The sequence below is a fragment of the Triticum dicoccoides genome, chromosome 7B, assembly GCF_002162155.2.
Source record: "Triticum dicoccoides isolate Atlit2015 ecotype Zavitan chromosome 7B, WEW_v2.0, whole genome shotgun sequence".
NCBI classification, from domain to species: Eukaryota; Viridiplantae; Streptophyta; class Magnoliopsida; order Poales; family Poaceae; genus Triticum; species Triticum dicoccoides.
In genome coordinates, this window is record NC_041393.1 from 615,116,460 (window position 1) to 615,125,370 (window position 8,911).

Sequence of the window (8,911 nt, forward strand, 5' to 3'; positions counted from 1 at the left end):
TTTTTCTACTGTTAGTTTAGTTTAGTTTAATATAGTTTAGTTTATGTTTAGGTTTAGATTAGTTTAGATTTAGTTTAGTTTAATATAGTTTATTTTAGTTTAGGTTTAGGTTTAGATTTAGTTTAGTTTAGTTTTTTCTTCTGTTTTTTAAGAAGAAAGATGAAAAAAAGAAGTAAAAGAAGAAGAAAAGAAGGAAGAAGAAGACGAAAAAAGAAGAAGATGATGAAAAAGAAGGAAGAAGAAGATGAAAAAAGAAGTAGAAAAAGTAGAAAAAGAAAGGTCGAGGGTTGAGGGGTCGATGGTTGCCGAGGGGTCGAGGATCGCCAAGCACTACTAGGGAAAAGCCTATACACAGAGGTATAGCAGTAGCGCCGGTTAAAATAGGGCGCTACTGCTAATTTGTAGTAGCGCGTTCACGAAAAGCGCGCTATATATAGCTCAAAAGTTAGCAGTAGCGCATGTCCGGAAACAAGCGCTACCACTATAATTCCCACCGCTTGGCCGATAGGGTACACATAGTAGTAGCGATCCATATAGAACAGCGCTACCGCTACTTACTTTGTAGCAGCGCGTTTTCTTCTAAACACGCTACTGCTAAACGATATATAATTAAATGGAAAGCAAATAGAAAGGTAATTGAAAATGAAAGAAATATAATAAGGTGAAAGGAAAAAGATGTGAAGAATAATAAATGAAAAAGGGAAAGAAAAGAAAGGAGTAGCAGTAGCGTGTATACCAGAACGCGCTGTAGCTAACGTAGAAGTAGCGCGCTTTCCGGAATGCGCTACTGCTACTTCTGAATTAACCACCCACCCCGGCTCAAAATTTGGCTAAGTCCTCCATTCCCCCCCCTTTCCCCTTCTCCTTTGTCGCCGCCGCCCGAGCCTGCCCTCACCGCCGCCGCCCGCCCTCAACCTCAGCACCGCCGCTCGCCGCCGCTCTCAACCTCACCGTCGCCGCCCGAGCCTGCCCAGCACCGCCGCCTCCCGATCCCGAGCCCGCCCTCGCCGCCCCTACCTCTCCGTCGCCGAGCACCTCCCCGCCATCGTCTCTCCCCTCTCTGTAAGCCCCCCAACCCTCCCCATCCCCTTTCTCTCTGTTTAATTAGTTAGTACTAGATGTTTTTTAGTAGTAGTAGATGTTAATTTAGGGTTCATAGATAATGATTTTTAGTAGTTGAACTAGTTTAGTTTTAGTTGAACTAGTTTAGTTTTAGTTGAACTAGTTTAGATTTAGTTGAACTAGTTTAGTTTTAGTTGAACTAGTTTAGTAAGTAAATTAATATAACTAGTTGAACTGCTTTATTATTAGAAAGAACTAGTTTTTTTTCTATTTATAGTAAGTTTATATTTAGTAAGAACTAGTTGAATTAATAGAACTAGTTGAACATGTCATATTTGTTGTTATTTTTTTAGTTTAAGCAATTATTCGGGATGTATTAGTGATAACCTATAGGGTTTTTGCTTTTGCAGAAATCAAGGAGCCCCTCCATCATCCCCGCCGTCGTTCCCATCACCGACCCCCTCCGACCTCGAGGTGAGACCTACCAAATCTCCATGTATATTTGTGTTGCTCATATAGGATATGTGGTTGCCCAAGTGGCCGGTCATGTTCAGGTTACACCTCCGAGTGGCCTATGTTTTGCCGGAGTGTTGATTAATTTCCGTTCCGGCAAATTCAGGCGCTCGATATGTCCTTTTTTAGCAAAGGTCATGCTGGCTTTTTCCGTGAATTCTGGCATGACTTGTGCTAGAATATGTACAAGTTTAATCTTTGAATTATGAACATAGGAAATGTCATACTCGGATGACGACAGTCTCCCAGGGGAGTGCAGCTGATGCCACGACGATCGAGGTATGTGCGACAGGTTCGTTGAGCCGGACGAAGATCGACGCTTCAGCATTAAGCTCGAGGAGACCTTCGATGTTGAAATGGTACGCAACAACGACAAGTGTTTTTTTCGTAATTAAGCATGACTTCAACTATTTCAACGACTAATTTTCATATTTTACAATTCGACTAGCTTATCCCATGCCATGCAAGACGATGTGTCTTGGATAGGATGGGTTTTGAAGACCATGAAAATTTTGAAACAAAGAAAATACACCTAAGGACCCATCATGATATGGATTTTGAAGTAAATCTGTGCAATGCTCCGAGCGTAACCCATTTTGGTTACCAAAATTGGGAAGCACTTTGCAAAATGTATGGTTTTTATGAGGGTATGATTGTCACCATGGATCTTGGTGATCCTGACATCGAGCAAGACAATATGGACATTTGGGTCCTTGTTGATACGCTTCCGATTGTACCATTATGTGAGTTTCTCAAACATAGTTATTAATTAATTTATATTGTTTATTTCAAAATAGTTGACAGCTTATTTCCATTGACAGCTTATGTTGATTCTTCAAAGACTGTGCAGAAGATGGTTGACAAAACCCACTACACCGATGGCTCCGAATTAACTTATAAGGAGAAAAATCATCTGATCGCATTTTGTACCCTTCTTGAGGATTACAATAACTATTATCGAACTCCTCCAAATTATGGTGAATACGTGCCACTAGTGCACGTGTTGAACCACAGTAACTTCTCTGGAGATACCCTGGTAAGATTTTTACTATTACGACATCCGTGCATCTTTTGCATACTTCTAAAACTAGTACATCATTGCTAACTACGAAGTTATTACTATGTTTTCAACAGAAACTTCCGATGGATTGTGTGCCTCATCTGATGTATCTGAATGGTCGCCTTACAGTTCTGAACATACTGCCAGGTAAATCTAGGGAGCTCACATGTGCATATCGGATTTCTAAAACCGGTGAACACATGCTCATCAAAGAATGGAAAAAATGTTTGGACATTCGCAAGGATATTCTTGGAAGTAACATTGAGCGAAAGGCAAGAATTGGAGACAGGATAATCTCCATTCTCCATAATGGAGAGTCAGGGGCTATCTTGTTTTTTGCTATTTTACCTTAGAAAAATGTAGTAGGTTCTAAGAGAATGTAGTAGGTCCTATAAGGTACAATATGTTTATTATGTGGTAATGTGTTAGAGTTGATAATGAGGAGTACTTGTGATTACGATGATCTTGAGGAGGTGTTATATGACAATGATGTATTATGATGATAAGTTGTTAATGATATGATGATGATGATGATGATGATGATGATGATGATATTATCATATCATTGGGTGAAAGAACGCAGATTAGTTTCAAGTGGATGGACATCCACTTGAAACTAGTCCACGGTTCTTTCACCCCGTGATGTAATAACTCATTATGATGTAAAAACAATCTAAATTCCTGTTGTATGAAAACTTGTGTAAAGGTGTATGAATACAAAATGAAATAAAAAATAAATAAAATACTAAATAATAGTAGTAGCGCGGGCAAGGAGAAGCGCTACTACTAATTACCAGTAGCGCTCCTCTTGAGAAGCGCTACTACTAAGTCAATTTAGCAGTAGCGTGGGTCCAGGCACGCTACTGCTAAGATTTAGCTGTAGCGCCTTATCAGTAGCCATCCTGCCCACGCTACTGATAGGCCCAAAACCCGCGCTGCTGCTAGGCTTTTCCCTAGTGGTGAAGGGGTCGAGGGGTCGAGGGTCGCGGGTTTGAGGGGTCAATGGTCGAGGATCTCCGAGGGGTCGAGGGTTGAGGATCGCCGAGGGGTCAAGGGTCGAGGGATGGAGGATTGAGGTCTCGAGGGTTGAGGGATAGATGGTAGAGGATCCCCGAGAGGTCGAGGGTCACTGAGGGGTCGAGGGTCAAGGATCTCCGAGGGGTCGAGGGTGGAGGATCACCGAGGGGTCGAGGTTCATTGTTGGGGATATATCCAACGGTGTAACCTGCCTGTGGAGAGCCGGTTTACACCCCACTGGCGACTCTCAGAAGGTAACTTAAGGAGAGCCAGAAGACCCAAGACACAAGCCAATGATGACTCACAAGATGGGCAGACTCTCAAGCCCAGGAGGTTGACGGCCAAGAGGTGTAAGCCGCCTATGGTGACTTGCCTGTTAAGGCAAGGAGAGTTAGATATTAGACTGGGTCTCGAGTCGTGTTCCGACCCTGACTCTTGTAAGCCAAGGTGCTCGGCCTGAGTATAAAGGGCGAGCCTCATGGCACAGATAGACATATTCAGATTCATCGAAAGCTAGGTTAAGCGATTCCGCTCCCTTGTAATCGAAACTCCAATCAATAAGCAGACAAGCAGGACGTAGACTTTTACCTCATCTCAAGGGGCCGAACCTGGGTAAACTTGTGTCTTTCGATCCGCACAACCCCACCAAGTTAACTATCGGCGCGATGGATCTATGCACAAGTCCTTACCCTAGGACATCTGCCATGACAAAACCACGACAGTTGGCGCCCACCATGCGGCTAGCGCGTGGTGGTTTCGAGTTCTTGAAGGGATCTTTTCCAGGGATCGAGGGGTACGCCATTGGCAGGATGACTAAGAGTCACCGCGACAAGCTGTCGGGAAACGTAGTAATTCAAAAAAATTCCTACGATCACGCAAGATCTATCTAGGAGATGCATAGCAACGAGACGGGATAGTGTGTCCATGTACCCTCGTAGACCGAAAGCGGAAGCGTTTATTAACGCGGTTGATGTAGTCGAACATCTTCACGATCCAACCGATCCAAGTATCGAACTTACAGCACCTCCACGTTCAGCTTGATGACGTGCCTTGTGCTCTTGATCCAGTTGAGGACGAGGGTGAGTTCCGTCATCATGACGGCATGGTGACGATGATGATGAAGTTACCGACGCAGGGCTTCGTCTAAGCACTATGACGATATGACCGAGGTGTGTAACTGTGGAGGGGGCACCGCACACGGCTAAGAGAGAACTTAATGTGCTTTTGGGTGCCCCCTGCCTTCGTATATAAAGGAAGGAGGGAGGAGGTGTTCGTCCTAGGAGGGGCGCGCCAGGGAGGAGTCCAACTAGGATTCCCAATCCTAGTTGGAGTCCCCTTCCCTTTCCAAGAGGGGGAGAGAGGGAAAGGTGGAGAGGGGGGCCGCGCCCCCACCCCTTGTCCAATTCGGATTGGGCTTGGGGGCGCGCATGCCACCTCCTGGCTGCTGCCTCCTCTTCTCCACTAAGGCCCATGTAGGCCCATTAACCCCCCGGGGGGGTCCGGTAACCTCCTGGTACTCCGAAAAATGACCGAACTCTTCCGAAACCTTTTTGGTGTCCGAACATAGCCTTCCAATATATCAATCTTTATGTCTCGACCATTTAGAGACTCCTCGTCATGTCCATGATCTCAGCGGGGACTCCAAACAAACTTCGGTCATCAAATCACATAACTCATAATACAAATCGTCATCAAACGTTAAGCGCGCGGACCCTACGGGTTCGAGAACTTTGTAGACATGACCGAGACATATCTCCGATCAATAAACAATAGCGGAACCTGGATGCTCATATTGGCTCCTGCATATTCTATGAAGATCTTTATCAGTCAAACCGCATAACAACATACGTTGTTCCCTTTGTCATCGGTATGTTACCTATCCGAGAATCAACCGTCGGTATCCTCATGTAACGCCCTCGATGCGGCTATAACTCCCACGTGTCGAGGCACGAATTAGAGGCATAACCGCATTGAAAGCAATGTCGCAAGTCGGGCAATCATTACAACATCCCATGTAATATATAATAAAAGGGGGAGATAACATAGTTGGCTTACACTCGCCACGTCACATCAGAGTACATAAATAACATCCATCAAACAAACACTCATGGCCCGACTACGGCGCCAAAATAGAAAAGAACCCAACATGCCACAAGGTCCTGAATCGATAACCCCAACTAGGCACCACTACTGATCATCTGGAAAGGACACGTAGTATCGCTGAGAGTCCTCGTCGAACTCCCACTTGAGCTCGTAAACGTCAACTGGAGCGGAATCACCTGGACCTGCATCTGGAGTTGTAGTATCTGTGAGCCACAGGGACTCAGCAATCTCACACCCACGCGATCAAGACTATTTAAGCTCATAGGAATGGATAAGGCAAATATATGTGGAGCTGCAGCAGCGACTAGCATATGTGGTGGCTAACTTATACGCAAAAGAGAGCGAGAAGAGAAGGCGAAGCACGAGCGAGAAGCTAAAGGAACATCCTGTGCAAGCATAACTCCAACACCGTGTCCACTTCCCGGACTCCGCCGAGAAGGGGCCATCACGGTAACACACACGGTTGATTCATTTTAATTAAGTTTAGTTCAAGTCATCTACAACCGGACGTTAACAAATTCCCATCCGCCCATAACCGCGGGCACGGCTTTCGAAAGATCAATCCCTGCAGGGGGGTCCCAACTTAGCCCATAACAAGCTCTCACGGTCAACGAAGGAATAGACCTCCACCCAAGACACACCGATCAGACTCGGTATCTCGGTACAACAAGATGATTCGATAGGTTAAAACAAGTCCAGCAACACCGCCCGAATGTGCCGACAAATCCCGATAGGAGCTGCACATATCTCTTTCTCAGGGCACGCTCGGATAGGTCAAGCTACGAGTAAAACCAAACCTCAAGTTTCCCTGAGGTGGCCCCGCAGGCTGCCTGGTTCGGACCAACACTCAGAGGAGCACTGGCCCGGGGGGGGTTAAAATAAGATGACCCTCGGGCTCCGGAAACCCAAGGGAAAAAGAGGCTAGGTGGCAAATGGTAAAACCAATGTTGGGCATTGCTGGAAAAGCTTTAATCAAGGCGAACTATCAAGGGGTTCCCATTATAGCCCAACCGCGTAAGGGACGCACAATCCGGGAACATAACACCGATATGACGGAAACTAGGGCGGCAAGAGTGGAACAAAACACTAGGCGAGAGGCCGAGCCTTCCACCCTTTACCAAGTATATAGGTGCATTAAGATAACATAGCAATATAATGATATCCCAACAAGAATATAAATGTTCCAACAAGGAACGGCTCCAATCTTCACCTGCAACTAACAACGCTATAAGAAGGGCTGAGCAAAGTGGTAACATAGCCAATCAACGGTTTGCTAGGACAATGGTGGGTTAGAGGTTCAACATGGCAATTGGGAGGCTGACAAGCAAAAGGTAGGCATCGTAGCAGTGGCAAAGCAAAAGAGCGAGCAAACTAGCATAGCAAAGATAGTAGTGATTTCGAGGGTATGATCATCTTGCCTGCACAGTTGTCAGAGTTGACTGGATCCTCACAAGCAAACTCAATGGGCTCCTCAGTAGCGAACTCGTCTCCCGGATCTACCCAAAGACAAACAAGCAACAAGGATACAATCAACCACGGGCAAGACCAAGCAATATGATGAAATGACGATATGCTATGCGGGGTGCGATGCGGGATGCAAAATGCAAGATATGACAGGAAATGCATGAACCTGGCATCAACTTGGAAAACCAAGTGTGCCACTGGATAGAGGGGATGAAATCGCTTGAAAACGATATAAAGATCATTGGAATCGGAGTTACGGTTTGGAAATGGCAAGCGTTTTAAGATATGACACTGGTCTGCGATTTACAGCAAGTAGGCATCTAAATGCAACGAAATGAGCATGCTACAGCCACCAAACATGAAAACAAAATACATGGCAGTGAAGTACACAAGATGGTTGACAAAACACTAGCACTGAGCCATAGGCAAATTCATCCATTAAGAGGTTCAAACAAGCATGGCTAAAACGCAAATGCAAAACAGATTTCAGACTTAGTGAAATTAACACTAGTCTGAAATTTCAGGTCACGATGCTCTCTTCGGAGCAGCAAAACAACATGATAGAGAACCTGAACATGACAAGTAAGAACATGGCATGGAGCTACTCATCAAGCTTAACAAAACACCCAAAGTGACCTGGGGCCAAAAGGGTTCACAAAATACTCTACCGAGCTCACGAACATCGCTCGAACACAATCAGTTTTCAGACTTAGTGAAAACTGAGACATGCTGAAATTTAACTCACGAAGGCATGTAAACGAGCTCGATGCACTCGCTACGGTGCAAGTCATGGCAAGGAAATCATATAACCAGCAAGAAGGCACAAAGTGCTAGCTACATATGGCAAGAACAAAGGCATAGCATGCATGGAACACTAACGGTAGCATCGGCAAAATCGCAAACAAGTTGACGATCTGCCCAGATTAACAACGAAGCAAAAGTTGAGCTCGATTGAGTCAACCTAGAGCACTCCACATATGCAAACAAAGACATGGATGGATAGAGCATAACATAAATATCAAAACTCTCTTACTGATCATCCTCAAAAGAGGCACGGATCACTAGGAAACAAGCTGGACATATGGCATCATGAACTAAAATATCCCAGACTTAGTGAAAATCACTAAGTCCCTGAAATCTGCAATCTCAGGTACCTCTCTTCGCAAGCTTGCACAAGAAAACACACACATCCTAAAAATGCATGGGTGACACCTATGGAAAGAAGACAAAATGCTTCACAATTCATCCCAAAGGGGCACAGGCATATCATGCACGAATTAAACATGACAAAAATGACAAGAGTGCATGATGAACTAACGGATCTGCAATTTAACTCACGAAGCCTCCTTCTAACAGCATTTTGGGTATCAATATGACCTCAATTGCAAATTATGCAATGGAATGAAATGATGTACATGTCGAGGCGAAGATTTTGATATATCATACGCCCAAAACGGAGCTATGGTTGCAAAGTTACGGGACCTCGAACAGAGAAACATGGATCAAAATTTCAGGACTTAGCAAAAAAAAATCGGGGTTAGGGTTTACTGTTCACGCGACCGGATCCAGATCGGGATCGCGGCGCGGAAGCCGAGGCGGCGCCGGCGGCGGAGCTCGAGCTCGCCGGAGGAGGGGAGGCCGGCGAGGCGGCGGGGAGAGGCCGGGGCGACGCCGGGGAAGGCCGGTGGCGGC